This window comes from Oscarella lobularis, chromosome 8 (assembly GCF_947507565.1).
Source record: "Oscarella lobularis chromosome 8, ooOscLobu1.1, whole genome shotgun sequence".
NCBI lineage: Eukaryota > Metazoa > Porifera > Homoscleromorpha > Homosclerophorida > Oscarellidae > Oscarella > Oscarella lobularis.
Genome location: NC_089182.1, coordinates 1294846 through 1318775, shown reverse-complemented (window position 1 = coordinate 1318775; position 23930 = coordinate 1294846). Strand labels below are relative to the sequence as shown.

General features: G+C 45.0%; 2 long non-coding RNA genes across 2 annotated transcripts; both read left to right on the top strand.

The window, feature by feature from the left end:
• The first annotated feature begins 2232 nt into the window (after positions 1-2232).
• Positions 2233-2753, top strand: LOC136189887 (uncharacterized). The gene is made up of 3 exons (XR_010670471.1): positions 2233-2496; positions 2549-2617; positions 2679-2753. It is a non-coding gene; the product is annotated as an uncharacterized lncRNA (long non-coding RNA).
• Positions 2754-5461: 2708 nt separating this feature from the next.
• Positions 5462-5767, top strand: LOC136189889 (uncharacterized). The gene is made up of 3 exons (XR_010670473.1): positions 5462-5523; positions 5575-5664; positions 5719-5767. It is a non-coding gene; the product is annotated as an uncharacterized lncRNA (long non-coding RNA).
• The last annotated feature ends 18163 nt before the right edge of the window (positions 5768-23930 follow it).

The following is a 23930-nucleotide window of genomic DNA, read 5'->3' as shown; positions in this document are numbered from 1 at the left end:
TCTGCGTTGATGGCACAATCAATCGCGCAGCGCCGCCTTCCCAATGCAGTACGTCGTCTTTCAGATCAACGTTCATCCCGCGCGGTTTCATAAAATCGAGTCCTAACAGCGGAGATCGCAACTCGACGCTGGTAATCCAAAACTCGTGCGTCGTTTCTAGATTCTCGAGGTGAACGGGCATTACGCATTTACCAACAACGGGTAACGCAGTGCCTCCTACTGTTCGAACCGTGTCGGTCGGACCCAGCGGCGCGATCGCGTCTGCATCGGCGAACGATAGCGGGCATAGCGAAATCGATGCGCCTGTGTCGATCAGAAACGACGTGTCCGTCTCGCCTATCTCTCCTAATGCTACTAGCGAACCGCCCGTTGGACACGCAGCGACTGTTTTTCCATCGTCGGCGTCAACTACTAAGACCGAAACTGTGTGCGTCGTACCCGTCGTTCGAGCGGGTTCCCTTCCGCCGTCGCGATGTTCCTCCCCGCGTCTATCTCTCTCTGGACAATTTCGCGCTATGTGTCCGACGCTTCGACAAACAAAGCAACGCCGCGTCTCGGCGTGCGTGCAGTCGCCCACAAAATGACCAGACTGGCCACATCGGAAACCGCGATCGAATTTCTCACCTGGCGGTTTCGCTTCTGCAGTCGCCCTCGTTGCGCTTTCCTTTCCCTCGACGAATTTCGTCAGTATATTCTCCATTCGCGCCATCCTCTCGGGTAGATCTTCGTAGACCTGGACGACGGCTGCCGCGCGATGTTCGCGTCCGCGTCTTTCTTTGTCCCACGGTCCTCCGGCATACACTTCGCGTCCCTCCTCCTGTTCACGCATCTCAATGAGGTGTAGATCGCCCGCCTTCTCGATCGTTTGCTGGAACGTTTCCTTCGGGTTCCGCTCGAGGTCGCGGCGAAGACTCTGCGGCAAACCGCGAACGAAATGTCGAATTAGCAGATCTTCCTTCGTCTGCGCGTCGACAGCTGGCATCGCACGAATGAGTAATCGCTCCAGTTCGCGTCCGTATTCTTCGAATGATTCTGTTGCTCGCCATCGGCGTGATTCCAGTGCTAAGTTCGCTTGTAATCGCTTCTCGCGCGTGTTCGTTCCAAAAACGCGCGCCAATCGCTCCACCAACTGCTCGTACGTCCGAATGTCCTCGTCCGCACACTGCTCGTACACAACCCATGCACGATCTTTCAGCAGCGTCGGCATGATGCGCCTCTTCGCGGCATCGTCCCAGAAATTCGCCACGGCGCACGTTTCGAACTTCTTCATCCACCTCTCGAAATTTCCGTAGCCGAATTTCTCTGGTTTCGAACTCTCTCTTCCCGCCAGCCGAAAAACGCGTGCGAGCAAAGCTGCGTTCAGCGCAGCGTCGTCGTCGTCGGGCATCGGCGGCTGCTCTTCCGGCGGCTGCCCTTCTGGTGGCTGCTCCTCAATATTCATCTTCTTCTCTCTTCGGAGGCGTGGGTTCGAATCCCATTCCTGTCACCACTGTAGTGCGGCGCCTCTGGCGGACGACGATCGAGTCGGATTTCACTGGTTTATTCGTTACAACGGGCACCCGCTCGGCACCGTTCGGCACAATCACTATCACGACGACTGCCTAATTATTCTAGAGTCCGGTTACTTAACTAACACTCCAACCAATCAGCGTCCATTACGTCACTCCACATACTAATTATTCTAACCCCCTACCGTCCCGTATTACAGAAGCTCATGTGATCGGCAAACAGCTTGGAAGTTGTCATGTATGCTCCGCAGCTGCCACGGCGATAGTAGGCGCAATTTTGTGACGTTTTTGCCTTGTTAACCACACCCTCTTTTGCAACACAAAGCTATTGTTTCAACTCATGGACGGAGCATTGGGCCTTACTTGCCTCTAACAGAAATCCTAAGGATTGGACTCCACGAAGAAATCTACCAGCCCGACACATTGTTAGCCTCAAATGGCGCGTTTTCTGCAAAGAGGAGATAAGTAAGCACTTCACTTCTATTCCTTCGCTCCGCAATGACTTGACGAGTAACCCAAGGCATAAATAAAGGTGAAAGAATGCGATAAGACGTTTGTGTGTCATGCCAATGGAAACTGTAAGAACTACGTCATAGATACCCGTAAGACATGCGCACGCATGCATATCTATATATGTATGTACAGTACTGCCGTAAACTGTTTCCATTTGCAGGAACCGTAACAAACCTGTCTGCGTACATTTTACGCAAGCACGCAGGCGTATTTCTTTAGGAAAAACGATGTCGGGCATGTGGTCCTCAGCTCGCGCGACGAAGACAAAGACCGTCACTCTGCTTTCGGGTGAGTTTGCGAAAGTTTGGCTGACTAGCCAGCTTTGGCTGACAAGCCAGCAGACGGTCTTCGCGGCGGTGCAGCGAGTTTGGCGCATAGAGGCAGTCGTAGCTCGCGTCAGCAGGCTTTTTCTGCGTTAGGAAAGGACCCGTTGAGTGGGTCTAAGGCCACAAATCGTTCGCGGTCCTAACCGGAAGTACGAGGTCGAGTGAAGAGATCCTCTGAGTAATGTTTTCTGGCTCTTTAAGGTAATCTGAAGACGAAAGAAGGGTCAGCGAAGACGACTAGCAGCCAGCTGTTGGCTGTAAAGGAAACCGGTACATGTTAGAGACGTTCTTCAAGTTAACTCTCTAAATCTTTTTTCTTTTATTTTTTCAGAGTCTCCAGAAGAAGTAGAAGCTTTGTAGAAAGTTAGGGATTTTTAAATATTTTTTGTATTTTTTTAATTTTTTAAAAAAATAAATGGCTTTAAATGAAATCTCTTTGCACCAGAAAGACGCAAAAGTATTCCTTAACTCATCTCCAAAAAATTTATTTAATTTTTGCAACGGTTTCCGAAATATTGTAATATATATGTAAAATTTGGTTAGTATTGATCACTGAAACGGCAATTTCAACAAATTTGGGATTTTAATTACAGAAATACGGTTAATAAAGAATTATTTTGAAATCTAGTTGGTCGTTTAAAAGTGTGATCTTTAGAAGATATTGATTTTTAAACTTTACATTCGGGACTTGTTATTTTTCATTTGTTAATAACTCGCGAACGGTTTGTCCGATTTTAAAACAAGTAGCACAGGGCGATTCCTCGACAAATTCTGCATTAGGTACATTAAAAAGACTTCATTTCATCGATATTGGCATTTTCGGCGCACAACGGCGAAAGCCGCGTAATGGTTTAGTGTAGATAGCTGAAGCCTTAAGAAAATGTGGCTGCCCAAACTCGAACAACAAAGGCGGTTTCGCAGCCAGTGCAAACCAGCATGATTTGATGCCATTCTAGGCATGTAGTTAAACCATAGATTAGCTTTTGAAATAGTGCCTTTGTAGCCGAGAAATCGCCACTTTTCGCCTCTTTACTACCAAACCTCACAAATGCTGCTGCATTTCACAACGTATAAAGATACATCAATTTCTCACCAATTTTTAAAGTGTGTGACGAAAAATTGCCTTTTCAAATCTCGCAATTAGCGTTCAAATGTAAGAAACGGCTCTAACGCACGCTACATAGACACAATCTCGACCGTTTTCTCTTGTGAAGGACAGGCTCCATCGCAGCGCTATGGTTCAAGCGTGTTTTGGAGGCTTTTCCAAACACGTTTTCACTGGTAAGAGTTTGATCGCAAGAAGCGTAACGGAACTCGCGAATGTCAGCTCGTCCTCTGTTCAGCGTGAGAGTCGATGCCATTATAGTCAATGACATCGCATTTTATTTTCTGTCTTTCCTATTCTATGGCTCCTTTCGTCTAAACCAGTAGGGTTAAGCCCTAACCGCGAAGCCTAACCAAACCCTAACGAAATCTGTCTTTTAGATCGCTACCACGTTAGAAAGATAACGAGCGTTGTCATATAATCGTTAATTATGCCTCTAAAACCGCCTTAGACTCTATGAAACTTTTTTCGTCAGATAAGTCAAATTTACACTAAGTACTGATATTGATGCTTTGAAACCTTGTATTTTCTATATGAAGGAGTACAATGTCGTGCTGAAATCCTTAAGGCTCAAAAAAGTTTCAGTAACCATGGCAACTGGTTGGGGTATCTGGTAGTTATGGGCGTGCTACGGGTGAGCAGTATGGTGGCGAGTTATAGTCCTTATGAGTACAAACTTTGATCAAATAATTTTTGATTTTTTGTTGCCAAGGAGATGTAGGTGTAAATTGGAAGGGCGGTGGAGGGCAATTCTACTAAGACGACTTTCTTTATATAAACGAAGTGGATATTGGTCCGGCAGTCTAGCATTATAAAGACCTGCGATAACGCCCCGTTTCCAGGGGTTGCCGCGATAGCTCAACGGGCAGGAGTACGGGCGGGCGGGCGGGCGGGCGGGGGGGGGGGGGGGACCGGACGCATGAACCACGGGCACGTGACGGGTCGCGGGTTCGAATCCCGAAGCGTTCTCGTTTTTTTTCTTTTTTTTTCTTTATCTTTTTTTCTCCGTACCCAAGCGGCAATGTACGATCACCCGCGACTGTGGCTTAACCGCCCGTAGCATGGTGGTTCCAGAGGGGCGAAGCCCCCCTCTGCCTATGCTCATTGGGGCGGTTAAGCCCGGAGCGGGGCCGCCACCGATACCAGTAAGGTTTAGGGTTAGGGTTGGGTTAGGTACAAGAAGAAAACGCTTTTTAAGCTAGGTTAGGTACATGCTGGGGACACGTACGCTATCTGCCGGACCAATAGCCGTAATGATATTGGCCCGGCTGCCGGACCAATATCCACGCCGTTATATAAATAGAAGAGCTAAGATCCCGTCTGTTGTTCATATCGTTCGCTGTCAGGGCGCTGAGGACGGGATCGCGACACTAATCGCGACTGCTGACTGCTGTGAACAGGGATAAGTTAACGCGCGTTAAAACTGGAAAGAGCTCTCCAGACTCTTCTTCTGGAGGCTTACCAAGGGATTTGAGCATCGTCTTTCAAGGTAGAAAAAAGAAGTATTGTCTCTAGGTTACTAAGCATCTATATTAGGCGCTACAATCACTCGTTCGGTTCACCTACAGTACCCGTTCTTTACCAGCCTAAAAAATGCAAGTTAACACAATTCCAGAACTTAGCAGGCGCGCATTAATTCTAATTAGATGCGCAGACAGACTGAAACAGTAAAAACCTTACGTTACTACTTAGTTAGGGGCTTAGCTAGGGCACGGATAAGTACACTCTATTATCCGTGGTTAGGGCACACAGTTAGACTTGTGTTTTTTCCAACTGGCTTTCTGGCATTCTTTACTGCAAAACGCCTGGTTTTGCATTGACCACAGGCTTTAAGATTTTCTGTAGTTGAGCACGAGAAACATTTCTTTGTACTTGCAGAACTTGGCGATGGGATACCGCTTTCTTGTAGTTTGTCTGAGTTTGTGTTCCTTAGGGTAAAGAGGGATAAAGAAACTTCTTTTGAGGAAAACTCTTTGCACCTTTTTAGGAGCAGTATTGACTATTCGAGAAAATCGACTTCCTCGTTTATGCCTCTGTTGTTATTGCATAACACGTCTGTGCTGCTCGTGAGGTACGATAGAAAATGGTGTACGTCTGGCGTAGCATCCCCATCACGCCATAGGTACCAAAATTCAATTATTGGTATTCCTCTTGGGCTAGCGAGAAGACGGGACGAGTGACCAATAATGCCTTTATCCAGAGAGCTGATAAGGTGAAAGGGTTTGTATCCATCTCTTCGTATTTTGAAAATGTCTCTATTTGCCAGAGTTTTGTCTCTAAAAGCGGAAAACATCTCCGCGATGGTGAGCCTGACGTCGTAGTAGCAACTGTGTCCCATGGCGTAGCTGCCGGCCTGTTGCTGAGATAACTCCATGATTGTAAACGTGGCCTGATTTGCACTGAATGGTTTGCTTGGCCACTTGCGTAAGGTGTCCAAATTAAGCAATTGTTGGTTTGCTTGTCTTCAGGAGGGCGTTCTTCGGCTTAGTAACTGTCAGGCGAATTGTCCTGTCACTTATTTCTGACTTGTAAATAATATCATGCTGCTCGTGACAGTGATATGGTAGAGTGAAGTGTTATTGAGAGTAAGCGTCAACGGTCCTCCGGGTTTCAGGCGTACTTTCACCTTATCTAATATTGCTAGCGTTGTTGATACGAAAATCAAAAAAGTGTGATTTTGTTTCGTGAACCTGCGTTACTGCTAGATCGTCCTTTTGCAGGTTTGAAGCTCGTTTTTGGTAGGTTCTCGTTCGTTGTCAAAATATTGAGAATCATGCTCTTCTTTTCTTTTAGCTGCCGTATTTTGAATTTGGACACGTCGACGGGTTCAAAGGCTAGCCAACCAGTAATCAAATCAATAACTATGATGCTGCAGGCAGACCATTTCATTGGGAAGTCGAACTTCTTATTCCACCACGGGAAACAGAGAAATGGTGTAACTGTCAATAAACTGCACTCTTTGCCAGTTTTTAGTGATCCATGTTTTAGCGTTGAAATCGGGGGCAAACATGGCTCGCTGTTCGCTTTCTACGAGGCCGTGAATAAGGACGCTACCTGTCACTGGACAGGGTAGTGACTGTTGTCTTTGCTGAAGAGGGGTGAAGAAGAGGGACGACTTCTGTTGTGCACCTTTAGCAAAGATCGGATGTAGTGGTTCGTTTGGTTGCATTTCAACAGGATACATTTGATTGGCAATGTTTTGGACGTCGAAACTCATCACTTGCAATCGCGAATTTGATGTCACTTTTTTGTATAGATAATTGAGAAGATTCTGCGGGTTTTTCATCTGCCTAGTAGCACATAGCAATATTGTCATCATGGCTGGTATTGTACACAAGCCGGAATGAGGATAAAATCCTTCATCAAAGTGGAAATTGGGAAATGCTTGAACGTACGCTGTGCACAGCGTTTCTAACATATTATCAATCATTTGTCTGAACACGCAGGAAGAGCTGTCCAGCAGTAAGTCCACTTTGCACGGGTATGTCGTCCCGCAATTGGCCGGCGTCCACTTAAACTTAATTCCCGTTAGGTAAACCTTTTTTGTGGAGTCTTCCCAGTTCTGTTTTGAAGTCAAGGCAGCTTTCAAAAAAGTAGCGTGCACTTAAGTTGAAGTACTGTAGGAAGAATTGAATACGGAATCCACAGTGAATTATCTAGAATATCACTGACGCTGTCGTACACTTGTGGACTCTTGACAGTCTCTGTCCAGATCGTGCTATTACGTTTCTGCCTGTTGATACGAAGAGCCGCCAGGACGAGTAGCGCTGCCATGCCTGTGTGACGTGTCTATGGCATGGAATCGAACATTGCTTTCAAGCCGAGTTGCCAAGAAGGCATTGCAGACAGTCGCCAATAGTAAACTGAGACGCGATGATGTAATACCTCTGTAGCAAACCTCACTAAAAGTCTCTTTACAGTTTTGTGAAGAGCTCCGCTAACGAATGGGTTTCCGCTGGATAATAGTCGTCGGCTTCGGAAGTCGTCCGCTTCGGACGCATTGTGATAGGTAATGAACGGATTGGACGTCATTTGAGGCAGCTGTTTCGATTGGGGATCACGCATGGTTGTATTTAGGCAGCGTCGGTTGCCGGGGCGAAGCATTGTTCCGTTTCGAAGATCTTCCTTCAGTCGTGGATTTGGAGTTAGTTCCATTGCATGACGCCCTCAGTGACGTATGTAAATTCCAGGTCTCCGATTCGTCCACAACCGTAAGCCACGACTTCGACGGCAACTTACTACGCTCTCCAAAGTTCCGGCTTCCTTCGGCTGCCGTCGGAAAGAAAGCTGCGAGACTATACCAATTTTTTCCGCCGTGAACCTGGTTTTCAACCAGAGCTAAATGATCTTCTTGAAGAAGCAAACCTGGACAGCCCAACTTCCATTGACAAACATGTTATTTTAGTTTTCGACGAAATGCACATAAAGGAAGACTTGGTACCCATAGCCAACAAGATTCTCCTGCAATGATCATTATCTCTAGACCCTGTACCTGGCAACTGCAGGCGAAGGAGAGAGCTTTTTCCAGAAGAAACCGTCGATGACACTCCTCTTCCAAAGAGTAGAAGAAGCGATTCAATGAAGCCCACTAAAAAAATCGTGAGCATTATTGCATATGCATGTGAGTAGGCAACGTTTATTGAAACGTTTGTTCATGGAAGTCTATTTGTCATTTTGGTGCCTCCTTGGCCAAATTCTTTCGGAGACCTTTCACTAATAGCTGGCGTTCTTTCTTGTACGTCTCAAGCATAAAGGAAGCAAATGAAAACCCTCGAATACTTATCCAGAGAGAAAAAATTGCAGCTAAAAGCTCATCGCTCTCACTACCTCTGACATAGGACAAAGAGATTATTCTCACAACTCGCAAACCTCAGAATTTCGTAAAATAGTTGACGACAAATCTTTGACGGGACCCGTTGGTCCGGGGTAGATGTTGATATCGAGCGGCCAGTAATCAGTATCTGTGCAAATATATACACATGCTACATGGTGACACTAGTGCGATTCGCTTCGTCATGGAAACTCGCTATCACGCTCGCTCTACTCAGAACTCGGGATTACAGGCTACACCGCTAGCTCCTACGTCGCAGGCTGGTTCGTCTGTGCTCGCTACGACACTTCGGCGTCGCCTTCTCCCGCCGACGCCTGAGCCGGATCGTCCTCCGAATTTTCCCCCGCCAGCTCCGCTCAAGGTCAGGGAAAGCTTGGCCCACAGTTGGAGGGATTGGCGACAGCAGTCGACAGCATATCTAACTGTCATGCGTTTGCACGACCAACAGGAAGATTTGTATTCCATTTGGTTTTCCATTTCATGCCGTATTTCATTTCATACCGTATTCCATTCGGTTTTCCATTTCATACTGTATTCCATTTTCATACTGTCTTCCATTTTACTTGGTTTTTCATTTCATTCGGTTTTCCATTTAATTCGGTTTTCTTTCATCCGTTTTCGCATTTCAGCCGGTCTGAATTTCGTTCGGTCCGAACTTTAGCCAGTTTTCTATATTAGCAGGTTCTAATCTCGGTCTTTTATTGGCAAGTTCGAACGACAAATCCGGGAGACGCAGTGATACTATGGCAAACCCGGATAGGGCTGAAGACCAACTTGACGACGACGCCTTATGTGACTGTCTCCGTAGAGCAAGTGACTGTCGCAGGAAGCCGCATTTGGGAAAATTTGACCTAGTAGGACTTTTTTCTTGCACTGTCCCGGGCATTTAGAAAGTTCCAAAGGCAGAGACAGAAAAAAGAAAACCAAAAGAATGGACTCTCTCTGAAATCTTGAAAAGGGTACAAACAAATTGCAATTTGTAAAAACTATAACTGCTGCCAGGAACTCGCCAAGACTTCTTTCAAAGTCTCCCTTTGTGAAAGTGACAATTGCCAATCTCACAGAAACTGGAATGAGTCGGGTGGGTCTGTTTCCGACCATACAGGTATTTCTAGAGGGAACGACATTCTGCGACTTACAGGCCTGTTCTCGCTTTTTAGGGAACATGGGAGCAGCGTTTAAACGAACACTTTTTTATCAGCGCAAAAGCGGTTATGCCAGTATTAAAAATGGATCCCATCTGCATTTGAAAAATGTAGTATTTCACCTGTGGCTATTATTGATAAAGTAATTTAAAACTGTCATTTTCTTCGTTGCAGGTGACTGTTTTCAATGTCGACAAGGGAAAACGTCCAGAGAGAAGATGCCTAAATGTCACTGAATCATACATTGTTCACCATTTCTCGCCCACTGTATCTTTTCTGTCTCTGTCATTTTAGTGTATTGTAATTTGTAAGCGGCGAAGGTAAACCTATAGTCTCTGCCAGCCGTTTCATATATGTTTGTATATTTGAATATAAATCTATAATTTCTATTCTTTAGAGTATATTTTAGAGTGCGGCAACCCCTGCAAGCCTGGAAAAAAGAAGTGGCGTTCAGTACATTATTTAAATAAAAATTTAATTTTTTATCAAAAATTTTCACGAAATTTTTAATAAAAGTTTGAGAAAAGTGCTGTTTTCTCGCGTGTATCACAAGACCAGGCAGTTTCGTCAATCGTATCACTCATGCCGCGGTGGCACGTATGTCCGGGTGGGGTAATCGGTTTCCTTGTTTTTTCTTCAAAAGCTTTACCCTACCCGGACATACCTTAGTCAAAAATCAACAACGTCCTACTGGTTATCCTCTACGTTTTCTCGAGTGCAGGTCAATAATAGCCAAAAAGGAAATTATTAATTTATTTACTAAATTAATGTCGGTCACACAGGAACGAACGAACTCTGGCATAAATGTCGATTCCATGTTGAGTACTTATTTCGTCCAGACTAACTTCAGCTTCCAGCTCATCGACGTCTTCTGACAAAGGCAGAATAATATTTCTGGCATATCAATTCTGTCTGGCGACTCTTCAAACGGAACTGGCCCGTTGTAGTCACATCGCACTTAAAGAACAATTTTTGAAGCATGAGCTTGGTCGTACTTTTTTGAACTTACGCCTCTCACAGATTCAGTGTCTTGCCATTCATTTGACAACTGCTCTATTAAGTCTGTCTGCCCGAAAAAATTGTAAATAATAGCTTCCTACGTAAAATTCATTCGTACCTCGCCGGATTGGAAGAGCTCAACTGCAGGACGATGATCTGAATTAGACATACGGTGCAAGACTTCTGACCACAGCTACTCATTCCAGTTCCACTAATTTTATGGTGCTGCCAACCATTCTTCCACATTTGCAAGTGTTTGCTAATGCAAGGCAAGTTCGTGTAGTACAGAGAGAAGATCTCGCTGACAGGATTGAGCTCACCGCAACTTTCCAAGTGCGTGAATAGGTCGTGATAATAGTGCAAAACTCCTGAGTACACGTCACGCCACAGCCGTTCCATTCTTTTGTTGTGAACGCTTCTGCCAGCTATAACACTACCACGACCAGTTCCCCTGCTTGGATTATTCAACATAAACCATGCGACGTCGACATTTTCGCCACCTTTGTCACACCGCACTCTGGACGGCAGCCCAAAATTAGTAAAAGCTTCTTCAAAGTACCGTAGAACGGTACTAGCTCTGTTGTTGCTGCTGCAGTGAAGGAAAACGGGCAACTGTGAATAGCCATCTATTCTTCCTTGAATTAGTAGCCTCCATCTCCAAAAAACGATAATAGTTACATACAAAGAGACGCGTGAAGCCCCGCTAAAGGTGGAAACGAAAGTCGCGAAGGACCGCCTCAGAACTATAACTCCGCAACAAGTGACCTTTATCGGTGAGAGCGGAATGGCGCTCTCGCCTTTGGCCCGAAAACCGCGCCCGACCCGACGTTGCAAGGTCCCAACAAGCGAAGCGCGTCACGATCCCGAGCCCATTCCGCGCTCACCATTCGACAAAATTGCCAGTTGTTCGCGAATCACGTCGGCGATGACGTCGCGCAGCGAGGCTTGCACACGCACAATGGACGACGCGAATTCCACAAAGGCTCTAAGCTCAGAGGTCTGGGACACTCCATCGTAGACTTTCGGAAGGTCTCCGAAATGGCTATGGCGGCGTGAGCGTAAATTGAGCTCGCGCAAGCCGCAACTTGCAAATCGCGCAAGAGCACCCGGCGGTAGTTGAGGACTATCTTAAGGGCAAAATTGCAGCAAGCAGAGTGGATCAGGCGCGCTCTGTTGAAAGCACCGCTTTATCTCACACGTTGCGCCACAGGAATCTAAAATCCACCGAATCCTGTGGAGAGAGCGCAGACATCCATGCCGGGTGACTTCTTTCGACGAGGTCTTTTTGTCTGGATGCCCAGACGACAATGTAAATTCGAATTCCGTTCTCGTTGTCAGAAAATCAGAGACTTACATCAAAAGGCCTCTATTGACATGTGCGCGTCGTCGTCGACGTGGACGACATGTTCTTTCTCGCGTCAGAACATTTGGATTGTCGGTGTTGCAAGACGTCGATAATAGCTTCGGACGAAAGAGTGCTAGCGCATTTGTCGACAAAATAGAAGGAGAAATTTTGTACCGTGCTTACAAGAATATACGCCTTGCACAAACCTGTCCTTGGACTTTTGTACGCCCGCAGGAAAGGCATTACACCGACAGGTTTGTTGCAAAGCTTAACAGATAATCATAGCAAGAGTAGGACTCGTCAGTGTTTGGCATATCTGACTGCATGCCAGCGGCACGCCGCCAAATCCAACACCACCGCGTTGTACGAATCGCCCGATCCCGTGAGCCCTTTGCCAGACGCAGCTTGAATTCGATCGACATACTTAAGGGAAATCTCGCGGAGGCTCAATGAGATGGAAGATGAAATGTTATCAACATTTGGTTCAATATTAAAAATCGAACCGACTATAAAAAGCACCGGCAATTGCAGGGAAAAGACTCGGGGCGCGGCTTAACCAACGACAAAGGAGAAATATTCACTGCGGTATTACCCACGTCCTAGTCGAATAAGGCGCCGCTGCCGATGGCAGACGGCCCACGGTAAGCCGCCTCGTTTATATTGCTTCCGGCGGTATTATACTCCGACCGGGATTGCTGCGGGCCCGCCTGGTCCATGTTCTCTTGTCTATTCTCCGCATGGACAGACATAAAGGTGCTGCTAGAAATTTGACATTTAATGTCTACGCTGGCCAATAAGTCCATCAAAAATACTACAAGTTATGGTCAAGCGTGGCGAAGTGTATTTATCTGTAGGACGAGGACGACTTGAAGTTGTTAATTCGCGCGCAAAAAAGTGTTGAACCCGATTTCGAAGTCATGGACAATAAGGAGATAGGAGATAGAGACCGTAATTTTCACCACTTGGCAAATGAACCGGCATTACCGATGACACACGCGAGGTGTCGATGAGACTATTAAAGAGAACGAAGCCATTATTCAGAAGACGTGCCACGAGCTTCTCCGTTCTCTCGAGCTATTTCTGGCTAAAGACATCAGAAAGATATGTGAAGAAGAGAAGAAGCACGTGCCGTGCTTCCAAGACATAGAAGAAGTGCATCTTTACCGGCACGTTCAAAATACTACTCTTGAAACGGAAAAAATTCGTGCCTGCAAGTGCGTGAGAGGAAAAAACGTCGTAGCAAGAGATCGGGATCGTTGCCCTTTCATCTATATATGATATAGGGAACGTTGCGGTGGAACTCTAAGATGGAGGATATAGCGTCTGGCTAAACGGCACCTGTAATCATCGATCGTCGCAGAGTGAGCTCTCTGAACGCCCTAAGGTTAGAATTCGTTGGCGAACCGCTCTTGCCCGCGCCCAAAGTTCCTCATAAGAATTTTGGGGAGAAATTTCATGTTGAGTATCTCTACTTGCAAATGGGAAAGCAACTTTCCATTGCCGAACTCGTCAATGGCAACGAAAAATACGCCGATGAAATATACCAGATAATGGATAATTCTGACACCAAGCCCCAATATATCGACGACGTTGGCAAACATGACGATGCCATCAGTACAGTTCTGTTGGGGCCCTCAGTGTGCGCCAGCTTCCGTGAGCCGGAAGACAGGACGGGTCAAGCCGTGGTCAAAGGTCTTTGAAAAGAGGACTCGTCGGCGTCCGTGCCTCGAAGTGGCGAAAAAGCGCAAAATAGACAAAGCAGAGGAAAACGAAAAGAAAATATGCACGTGCCAGTACTGCATGCAACCAGTTCGCCAACAATCGACAGAACATAGTAAGTGGCATGGAAAACAATACTGTCCAAAAGTTGGAAAAATATCTAAGTCCGAGTGTTAGCCGAGAAAAGAAAGCTGGCTAAGAAGTAAGTGATAAATTAGCATCCTTTTCATTTCTTTTTTACCCTTGTGTCATTTACTATGATATAATTCCTTGAAAAGAATAAATATATTGGCATTGTGGCCCTTTGGGCGTTATTTTGAAATTTTGACAAATTTATCTTATCTAATTAATTTGTTTAACAAACAAAGTTAATATTATAAACGAAATAGAAGAGGATAGCTAGCACTTCGCTAAATTGCCAAAATAGTACTATTTTCATTTTTGATGCATCTCTCCCATTTCAAGAAATCTTTTTTGCTCAAAAAATCGGGAGAACACGTAGACATGACAACGCAAAACTTTTCTCTAAAGATATATGTAACCCAGTACTTGGAGAAGTGTTCTTCACCAGATACGCAGCGTATAACTTGGAGCGCTTTTATAGCTTAGGCGTTTTTTTGTTCAGATTATGCATGCCAAATTCAGTCGCGCGGCTGAGATGTGGCAGATTCTGACGTCGTCGAGTTTTAATGCGGTCGAATTCAAAGTAGAAAAACGTAGAGCCGAAGCATCACTTGTCGTAGAACAGGAGACTTCGCTAAGCGAAAATCAGAGAAGGCATGGCTGGAATGCACAACATTTCGGTCGTGAACTGAAACTATTTGGATAAAACTCTCATATTGCTGAACTTGTATCTCCAAGGTTAGCTTTTGTCGCTAGATCTGAGGTCTCAATGATGATGTTGGATTAAGGTCTTAGGGAAGTTTAGGCAAGAACATACTTCTAAAGACGAATTTCGCCGATACGGAAAAGCTGATATCGGACATAATTTAGGCAAACATGTATTTTAGCGCGTTGTTTGAAAACAGGAAACTTTGAATCATGCATTTCAGTGTATTACACATTTTTTAATATTCTTCATTTTTCTGACAAATCCGGTCACTAAACTCCGGTGCCCTCTACTCAAGGATGGGCCAAGTTCCGACTAAGACGCGAGGTCTCGAAGTTAATTACATGGCAGAAGACGACGATTCTTTTCAATTGGCGCGGACGTTTTTAAACCTATATATAGAAGTAATACGAACAAATAAGTCTCTTTCCTTAACACGCACCCTCTTCAGTAAGTCCTTCGTTGTCGCGAGCTCATTGAAGTCTGTATACAAACGCATTAATTGAATATAAAACCAATATTTGACCGGCGAATTTCAGCGTTCACTGCTTCGTAACGTCTTCTACAATCAGTAACTTCGCGTCGCAGCGAATTCATTTCCCTCTTGAATAAATCAATACCAGTAGTAATTAACTGACGCAAACTATACCTACTCAGTGAGTGAGTATGTACTCAAGCTGTTCAGTCTTTTGTCTCAGTTAAGTCTCTTCTGGCGTCGCATCGGGCGTCGCTTCCATCGGTTGCTTCCTCGTGGGTCGGTTCATCAGGCGTTGCTTTTTCGCCACCTTGTTCGTTCTGCACCACATGATCATTTAGGACTGCAAAAATGTCGCGTGCAAGAGGTCCCCAAAACGCCAGACCTTAACGTTTAAAATCCATATTAGAATAGTCCGTTGGCAGTAAATCATTGCTTACCTCGTGTTCCAGCCATATCCAAAATCTTTAGCCCGTTGTTGCTCACCAAAACAAGGTCATATCCATCAAACGACTTAGCTGCCAAAAATCGATTATCTCTGTAATAAAGGAATCGATTGCAATAATCGATTAGAACAATCGATGAGAACAATCAATTACTACAATCGATTAGAACAAGCGATTACAATAATCGATTACTACAATCGATTACAACATTCGATTACTACAATCGATTACAATAATCGATTACTACAATCGATTACAACATTCGATTACTACAATCGATTACAACAATCGATTGTAACAATCGATTGGAACAATCGATTATAGAAGAATCGATTGCAACAATCGATTATAGAACAGTCGTTTAGTCCATTGATTGATACTTGATATGACAAGTCAATTAAGACAAAGAGAGAGACTGCAGCTGATGCGATTTCAGTGCACGTTCCCTGCGACAAGCTGTGTCGACTGTCTATCGGTTATTAAATATTTCTTGCTTTCACGAGTCTGTCACATTCGGCGATTTGCACCTCTGCATCGCCGACAGGAAGTGCGGGATTTTTGCCGTGGCCATCTCCCGCAATCGTCTCCTGTGTCCTGTCAATCGTTCGGAACAACAGTTCTAGGAGCTCCCATCGGTCAACCTGAATACATCGACGACTTCTGCTTCCGTCAGTCTTCAAAAAAGGCAGAGATCGGCTAGAAGATAAGCAGTTTGGGAGATCCTCAATGCAGTCTGCTCTTCGGCATTGCTACGTAACGAGTCTCAACCGCCTCGGGAGAACTATTCCATCGTCACTTTTTCGCAGCGCTATCGCACACCACGATAACGCATCCCGGTCGTCGTTTGAAGAAATTCTTCCAATAAACACCTTTCGGACAAACAATGGCAACAGGCAACGTTGCCAATTAAATTAGGCGGGTTTGGTTTGCCGTTGCTGTCTGACATCACCGACGCTGCTTTTCTAGCGGGATGGAGCAGCTCGCTGACAACACTACCGGACCGTTTTTCAAACTCTCTCAGCACCGAAGACCTGCTTTCTCTTTGCTACGCCCTTAGATGATTTGCCTTCATCTGTTGATCTCATAGAAGACGTCGAAACGAGCCAGGTGGACAGAGCTTTTTAACTTCTAGCAATTCCTTGGAAACGACAGCATTCATATTCTTTTCCAAATCGCAATCTAGCTCAATGTCTCTTTCTTCGATTAGGTGAGCAATTTTGTTTTGAAGGCGATGTATTCTCCGCTCCGCGTTCTTTTTCTCTAAAGCCAATGCTGACAGTTTCTCTTTCCACTGCGGTGTTGGCAAGAGCGAGTTTTTAGTAAATCGCGAGTGACGAGGAGCGCTACGGCTTACTAACCCAGCGGTGAAGTGCGACATGAAGATAAAAGCGGTACACTTGACAGCAACGACAACGAATTGATGTTGTTGCTCGAGAAACGAGAAGCTGACAGCCGGCACTACGAATTGTCATAGTGACTGTCTCTCCATCAACTTCCAGAGGTGAATGATTGTCCTTGATTAAACGAGAGCACGTGGAATGGCTGAAGAAGTAGCGAAACCTCTGGACGGTAGTACCACGGATAGTACATAGGTGGTAGTACATAGGTAAAATTTATAATTAAATTTCTAATCGAAAACGACTCTAAATATGAATCCGTTATCTTGTCAATCAAGCCTTCTAAAAATTGCGGATATAAACCTGTTATTATTTCTCTGACCACGTGATTCTTTGCCATGTTGGTCACACATTGGCAGTGATGACGATGACGATACTGGTGATTCTTGTAGAAATTTGACTGCGTTTCTGACTGGGGTCACAACATTCATGTACTTTATTCCCCCGCACTCTGCTTCGTGGGTGTCTCGCGCAGTATCCCGTCACCGCGGCCAATCAACGGCAAGTGCAAATGCACATTCACCTATTCAAGAAGTCCAGATTGGTCTCTCAGTGGAAATAATACATGAACGGTTCTTTTATTGCTCAACGCGCACAGATATCTTGAAGCCATGCAGACATACAGATATAGACAGAAAAAAGGAATGCAGACACTGATTCAGTCATAATGTTACTCACGCATCGCATGGAATAAAGTGTTGCACTTTACACACCTTCATGATTTCGTATTCAATTGAAGCAAGGCGCCGTTGTCGATTGCTCTCTCTCCGCTCAGAGGAGATCCATGCACTTGTTCTGAAAATGTTCCGTAGAGGTGAGCTAGAATTTGTCCCGGAGTTTGTGTTGAATGTGAATTTTTCAAACATTCGTTGACGATATCAAGGAGAATTTTTGCGTGAAGATTGTTTTGAATTCTCATCAACGCAGCTTACAATTTCAGTGATTGTTGACTTCTTCGACTCCTTGGTTTCTAATCTGAGATCAGCACTGATTTTTGAGACATAGAGCTCAAAAATTCCTTGTGCGCTCAGGGCCTTCTTTGCTGTCAAAATTACTTTGTTTCTTCAGAGTAACGCAGCTAGCAAAAAGGTGAGCCGCAAAACATATTGGGTGGCCGCTTTTTGCACCGCACTTTGATCAAGTCATGACTGCGACAGCTGCTCTTGGACTTGCAACGTCGTACAGTCAATGTTGAAATCATCTAAAGACCGTTGCTGCAGGGACGTCAATTCCGGAATTGCCCCACGGCCATATCCGTATTTTGACATACGACCACTTGAAGATGACAAAGCACGTAGCACACGAATTGGTGAGCATCCAGCATCTCTAGAAGTCGTCCGATTTTTTAATTAAACATGCTCAGAACGGCCACGTTCACATCTCTCCAGAGACATTTCGATTCTCTCATTATGAACGGACTTCCCGGTTATCATACTACCCCTGTCACATCCTCGTTGCGTTACCATAAAGCGTGCTACATCCACATTCTCGACCCCGTTGTCAGATCGTAAGCAAGAAGGCAAACCTTACGTCTGAATATCTGCTTGAAAAAGACCAAGAACTGTGCTTGCCCGGTTGCTCGTGCTTAGAATTTTCTGCTAAGACGTTTTCTAATATGCGATGGTTGAAGAGCTGACTGCCGCTTTTGGCGAACCACGACCATCTGCTAGTGCTGTGCGACAGCTGTTACAAATTAAGCTGCCAGTGGAACATGAACGAAGCAGCCAATGAGTAGTACCTTTACTGCAACGTCGCACGCGCGGGACGAAGAGGAGTCGACGGTAGAAGAGCAGGGGAGCGGAATTGAGCTGTTCATCAATAAGCCTTGATGACACTTTGCCATTAGTTCCTCTTACTGTCGACCGTCACGAGGCCATATTCCCCTAGGCCATGACATTGTACAAGAGTCCGAACTTTGATTTTAGGCGAAGGCTGAACGTGTCCTTTGCGAGAGAGAGGTATCGACCAAGGCGGGCCCTGAAAAGAATTTTTCAACCTTGTTAACAATGACTTCATTTTCACCAATTTTTCGTCGACATTTTCAACTTTCTTGCCTGTCGTTTTCAGCCGCACATATTATTTATAAGATAAAGAAGGGCTTCGTCTACGCATACGCACATCTTGAAACGCTAATCTAATTTAGACTGACTTTATCAACGCCCTTTTTTTTCTACAAACCCCTTGACGGCAAAGGAGCTCGCAGATTGAGACGCAGTCGACACTGCGGGCACGCTCCAGGACAAACGTAGAGAAGCAAAAGAGACTGTGCGTGCTATAAGCAGACACTTTCTCGCTCGAGCAAAGGATCTGGCATTGAGATTAAAAAATAACAAGACACCAAATAAAATAAAATTGATTAAAATTATTCTACACGTCCAAATGGTTTCGTCGCATCTTCTCTTCTTTTTTAGCACATCTCGAGGAAATCTCACAAAACATTCGAGACCAAAGTTGCACACGACAAATAACACAAAACTACAGTGCACGCCACCATGAACTTCCAATTTACGCTGAGCGCGCTTTCTCTCGCGAAAATTCGTGGTCGCGTTCTCGGCTTCAAAATCGACGCCAAGAGAGTGTTATTCGGTGCCTTTCGCAAACAGCGATAGCTCAGTCGTCAACATAAGGGCCTTCAATTAGCAGAAAAAGAGTCAACTTTTATGCTGCTCCTAAACTCGCGTTTCGCTATCTTATCATGTGGTATTCAGCCTACCCTTAGGGTTACATATGTGCGTAAGATACTTTCGAAATTTTCATTTGAACAAACGTTTTCAAAAAGGCTAACCTTTTGCTAAAGAAAGCCGTTTCTAGGCTACGTTCTGAGATTCTACTCGCGCGTTTCGCTCGGCGATCGCGCGATGTTTTTCGTTTTGGAGCGCCTTCACAAGTTGGTAAACTAAACTTCAAAATCTAATGAACCCAGAAAACGTTCCTTCCTGAATGTTGTCTGCCCACATAAAGAGTTCGATTGAGTATATTTTTGCAGCAAAGTGAGCTCATAATTAGCAACATGGAGGAATCTAAGATTGCAGAAGGAGTTCAGTAAGCTTACCACGTGGTGAAGAGAAAGTAGCATTGCCACCCTTCGTTTATAAACGACGACTGATCTGCGTCTTTTCAGAATCATAAAACAACGTTGACAAAGTGATATGAAATTCAAAAATAGAATCGTGATTCCGATGAACTTTGATCGAGTGAGCAAAATGCATTGATTTCGGTTGCATTCATGACTGCCTAAGTAGGGATGGCATTGATGCCATCCCTAGGGAGTTGCTATTAGTTACCCGTTATTCTCCTTAGGGTGGATATACAGTACTAATTAGATTTCCGGACACTTCTACCCAAACAAGTTAGTAAGCAAACAACTACTTTCTGTCATTCATAATGAAATTAAACGTGCAGTTTTTCACCGTGGCCATTGCCATCGAAGGCAGGCCGGATGCGCCTTGAATGACACTCAAATCGGATCGCTTTTTGGACTCGACGGCGTCCGTAGTCTCAGGAGGTGAGGTCGAGGCGTTTTCTTTCCCGCTAATAACCGCGCACGCAGTGCGAAGCTGGTCCTCCGAGGGGCGCTCGTAGAGACGTAGTGCTTCAACCGACCGATGACCGGCACGCTCTTGTATGATTCTTTCGGGCACGCCTCCACTGAAGAGTCGAGTGGCGCCAGCAACGCGTAGGCTGTGGTTGCTTTTTCCTTTGAAGCCTGCTTCCGCAAACATTGTTTTGACCATGGTGCTAAACGCGTTCTTGCCCAATACAAACTTCGGAAAAAACCACGCGGGGTTGGGATCCTCGGGCGCTTTCTGTAGCGGCTTGAAATAGAATGAATCGTCGCGCGAGTCGGGCGCCATCCGTGTGAAATATCGATCTAATACGTAGCAGTGGCATCGCTCACCAAGCGCTTGTAGAGCATATTGAACGACTTTCTTATTATCTACTTTCAAATGAGCCTGACCGCCAAGTTTGTTTTTGGACCCGTTCTCGACGTAAGTATAGGATTTCGCCTCGTATTCGAAAGAAGGCGGTCACAAATTAGCTGCGTCCGGCGTAGCTTACGATGTTCTTCGCCGCCTCGTAAGCAAAAGTTTTTGCCGTTGAGAAAAAAGACGGCGCGTAAAAGCGCCGTGGGATTGTGGACGCCTATGATGCTTTATGACCAAAAAGCCTCTTCTTTGTCGAAGGAAATTGATGATGTGCGCATTTTTTCGACGCCGACGCCTCGTCCGTGCAGGATTCTGGAGACGATGTCCATTAAATTTCGTATTTCGGCGTACACAGGATCTCGAAAGAGGTCGATATTAGGCCGTTTTAGCCGCTCGCGGACGACACGCTGGAGTGCGCATAGCAAATTGTGCAACGTCGAAGACGGATACTCTTCGCCTTTCGTCTTCCTTACTTCCATTAGGAATCGCGACAACCAAGTACACAGTTCCTCGTCGCTCCCATCCGAAAGCAAAGTGAGTCGACCCATTTCGTTCGTCTGACCTTTTTTGCGAGCCGTTGTCGCGTATGGCAGCGTTTCGCTGTCCAAGCCAGTCGAGGAAGAGCGATTCAGCCCATCTGTAATTCTTCGCCGTGTTCGGCGGCGTAAATACTTTTCTGGCATCGCTGAGCTCTTTCTCGGAAACTGGCGAACGAAATCGCTGCTCACTGCTGTTCGACTTTTTCTTTTTGCGCGAGGGAATGACGAAATCGTCCAAATCGTCGGGATCTGGATCGGGGTCGCCCATCGCCGCGTGCGATTTTGCTTCCAATGACGGGAACAGAGCACGAAGCCGTCACGTGGAAATTTGACATTTGACAAGGCGTCACGAGGTATAAGTGAGTTATCACCTGTCAACTCGGGCGTGACGGGATAGGCCCTCGGGTGTGGCCTCGGATAAATCCCGTGTCGCCCTCGTCGTCATGTAATAACTAATATTTGTCGAGGTGTCAAACTGCAGGCTGTACAAAGATGATGGTTATTCCTTCGGTTGAGAAAAGCTTGCAAAGCACGATTGATTCGCTGTAGAAAAATTAGGTGAATGCAAATAAATCGAGCTCATTGTACCTGTCCACAGTACTACTTTGTTCCATGCACAGGAAAATATCTTAAAAATTTGCCGGCATTTGTTTTCTTTCGACGTCTTTTCTTTGCTAACTCAAATAATGATGCCTAACTTGATCTCATTAAATAATGATCTTTACTGGACGTGTCGGGGCTAAATAAAAAGTGGTTGTCTCTAACCAAGTATATCTTCAACCTAGGAACGGGGTACGGAAGCAAGTTCCTAAGACCTAAGCTTCTTGCATGCACGGTGCAATATCAAACACGGGGAGAAAGCAGTGGTTGTGTGAGCAAATGTTTGCAATCGGTGCCGAGCTTGGGCCTTCTCAATTAGTGTGCAGGACGTCATGTACAGCAGGCGACATTATTCGTCTTGCGCGCATTGCGTTCTACATAAGGCTGGTCGACTCATTTTTCTGAAGTACTTCGAATCAAGTTATGAGCATTTATAACCGTATTCAAAGACATATTCACGGAGTTTTCAACGGTTTTCTTTTCTTATTTGTACAAAAAAAACTGCGTAAATAAAGATGATGCGAATTCTGCCAATATCGGACAGTATGTTATTCTTCCGAGTTCTTTTATTGGCTGTCCTTGCTATATACATCAGCGAACGCACGACCGTTGCCAACGGCGATTGGACAAACATCCGGTCCGCTGTGCAATCAATCGGGCCACTGCAAAGACTGTAGCCGCTGACGATTGGATGATTCCAGCAAGGAACAAATATCAAATCTGCTTTCTCCTTATTGATGCTTAGAATCATAATGTGATTGAAGCGACTTTGCAACATCGTGCTCCTAAAGTAAGTATGGTTTGAGCCTTTTCATTACCGAGAAAACTAGGTTTGCTTGAAGAATTTTTCGACGGCATAAATAAGATAAGCCGGAAAAGACGGCATACTTAGCTAAACAAAAAGCGCTGCAAAGGCGTCATCTCGCGAACAGCGTTTATGAAGTCCTTCAGACAGATAGAATGTCCTTTGGAAAAATATATTCTAAGATTTCCTATTTGTGCGGAAAGCGACGTCCAAAGTCTTTACCGTAGAATTTACGCAGTCTTTAACTGCTTGTCAAGTGATTCACCATTGGCTGCCATGACCAGAGCTTCCTTCAAGTTTCAGTAAACTGCATAGCAAGGCTTGCCAAAGCTAGTCGTAATCGACTCTGTTGCTACGTTAATAGTTTCGAAGTACTTTTTGACAGATAAGACCATTGCGTAGAACCGTTGAAGTAGTTCATCGAATCGAATCCTATAGCAAGAGCCACAATTGTCTTCGTCGCAATTCCTAAAAACTTCAGAAGCAGAAATTGATTCTTCCTCAGCGTGTTTCAAAATTTCTAGATAGGTTAATGCCAAAAAGAAAGTCGTAGCTGGACACGTGAGATCTAGCTTTTGGATCTAGGCGAGTTTCCAAGCATTAATTAACCCAAAAGCGATTTAGGGTTATAAAATGAAAAGTACAATTGCTGACGTCGTGTAAAATTAAATTGCGTTTTCATTTTGACAGTTTTCATTTATTCAAGATGCGTTTTCGGCAAGAGAATATTCGCTTTTTAAAGGCGACAATTAAGGGCGGTCGTATGTTTTATACTTATTCGTTGATAACTGGTCGTGCGACACGACACTCTTTCAGAACACTGAAAATTACATCGTGAAAGGAGCTGCAGTGATCAGACAACTTGATAAGGGGTACCAATTCTTTTGCCGCTAAATAAAAAAATGAATTAAAAATACCAGATTTAATTAATGGTCAACCATTCCATGAACTTCAAAGACCAGACACCATAGATGCGACGAACACAATCGAAAGAAGCTACAACGAAGTCTAATGTTAGCTGATTTAACATATCATCACTTCTAGTCCTGAAAATGTTGATTTAAACGCAAATGCTTCCCAAAGTAATGAAGATTTTATTTGACATAGTCTAGTAGCTAATTCTCACCTAAGTACAACGAATCGTCCAGTTGGAGATCCGCCTCTCCCAGCAAAAAGTAAACGCATTATGGCTCAAACTGCTCCCGAAACTCCTTCTCTCGGCGCGCTTTATGGTGTCTACCGTTTCCACTATTACTACTTTTAACGGAACCGATTTTGGTAGAAGCGTTGAGGAAATTGGGACACCAACAAAAGACGAACTCGATTTCGGAAGAGCGCATTTTCAACTGTACACATGAGATATCCCTAGTACCCGACAAACAGACACGCACACGATGTTTCAGTTGCACTCCCACGGTCTAC